Genomic DNA, 2,032 nt, shown 5'->3' with positions numbered 1-2,032 from the left:
TTGACCCCTGTAGGACATTCCCCCATAGTTCATAGTGTTTACATATTAATTTTTGTTGAGATTGACTCAATAGGGTGGGAGTAATTAACCAACAGGCTTTACAAAATAGAAATAGAGTTAAGTTCAACTTTGACCCCTGTAGGACATTCCCCCATAGTTCATAGTGTTTAGAGTTAAGTTCAACTTTGACCCCTGTAGGACATTCCCCCATAGTTCATAGTGTTTACATATTAATTTTTGTTGAGATTGACTCAATAGGCTGGGAGTAATTAACCAACAGGCTTTACATAATAGAAATAGAGTTAAGTTCAACTTTGACCCCTGTAGGACATTCCCCCATAGTTCATAGTGTTTACATATTAATTTTTGTTGAGATTGGCCCAATAGGCTCGAAGGAGTTAGGATGCAAACAGACCCTCATTTCGTCCACATACACACACATATATATATACATATTACTTCTAAAACATAAATTCAGTCGTCAATATTATCTTATAACCTTTAGATGTAGTAATTATATCGACAGCATTTTGGATAATATGTTGATGACTAGTGTTCATACTTCAACTATAAATATTTAAATGGTGATTGGTTCCGCATGTGGACGTCATCTGTCATGGCCCCCGAGGTACCTAAGTTTTAGACACACTAAATTATTAATGCTAATAAATAAGCCTCAAAAATATCATCGAAACAAAACAACAACTAGAATTTTCCTATTTGAAGAATAGTTAGTATGACTGACTATGGATAAGAGGGATCCTTCTTCGCGTCCCGTTGCCCCTCCTCCTCCTCCCAACTAAAAAAAAATTGTGCTCCACACTTTGGGGCCGTAGATGTATTATAAAGGTGATAATCAAATCCCACTAGAATAGCCCAAAGGTTGGCGGTGGATGGTGTTGACTAACTTGTTCCCTTTAATATACAATATCAAAATTAGGACGACTGGCGCAGGTTCTCATTGTATAGCTTTGCGCAAACACATGAAACAAAACAGAAACACATACCTCTCACCCTCCTTGTTAGAAACGCAAGGATCCACTCTGCTTAGAAGCAGCAAACTTGGTTCCTGAAACTACTAGACATTCATGAGAAATTAGTCAAATAAACAGTAAACTGTCTTCAGTACTTCAGTAACGTGAAGTAGACTATGCAACGCCCAGTTGCTTTTTCAAGTTGTTACTGACGTCAAAGTGTTGCGTAAATGTACATATCTATATAAATATAATAGTATGCATGTAACTACTTCGCAGGGTGTGGATGGACCTTCATCAAAATTGGTATGGAGGTTCATTAGGTCCATGGGGAGATGCATACAAATTTTCTAAGTTTTGAATATTTTTGTTTTGCGGTTTTTGTGGGCGTTTTTTAAAACATTATTTCACCCCCTACAGTTGGATCTTCACCAAATTTGGTATGAAAGTTTGTTGGGTCCATGGGGAGATACCTACAAATTTTCAATTTTGCACTTTGCGGTTTTTATAGGCCTTTCTCACAACTATCTTACCTCCTGTGTATGGATCTTCACCCAAATTGGTATGGAGGTTCATTAGGTCCATGCGGGGGTGCATACAAATTTTTAGTTTTCATTTTGCGGTTTTATGGGCGTTTTTTACCATTACTTCGCCCCCTGTAAATGGATCTTCACTAAATTTGGCATGAAGGGTTGTTGGGTCCATGTGGAGATACATGCAAACTTACGATTTCACATTTTACGTTTTGCAGTTTTTATGGACGTTTTTAACAATGACATATAAGGGAATCAACTTTTAATGTCCTAAGATAACCTTTCATGAATCATAAATTTACATAACGTCCGTCCAGTAAGTAATTAATAACACAGATTAAGCTGAACAATCACCCTGGTTGCATACATAACTGGACTTAACTTTTAAGAATCTGTTTTGTTTTTCCACTATCTGTTAACAGTAAGTGTATCGTTCATAAAATCTGATGGTAAAAATGTACCATATACAATATTTAACTGTAAGAGTGTACCATATACAATATTTAACTGTAAGAGTGTACCATA

General features: G+C 36.4%; 1 protein-coding gene across 1 annotated transcript in view; it reads left to right on the top strand.

The window, feature by feature from the left end:
- Positions 1–2,032, top strand: part of LOC106469392 — a 34,871-nt gene that overhangs the window by 16,293 nt on the left and 16,546 nt on the right. The gene's annotated exons all lie outside the window — the stretch shown is intronic.

Source organism: Limulus polyphemus, unplaced genomic scaffold (genome assembly GCF_000517525.1).
Source record: "Limulus polyphemus unplaced genomic scaffold, Limulus_polyphemus-2.1.2 Scaffold3462, whole genome shotgun sequence".
Classification (NCBI taxonomy): domain Eukaryota; kingdom Metazoa; phylum Arthropoda; class Merostomata; order Xiphosura; family Limulidae; genus Limulus; species Limulus polyphemus.
This window is presented reverse-complemented; position numbering and strand designations above follow the sequence as displayed.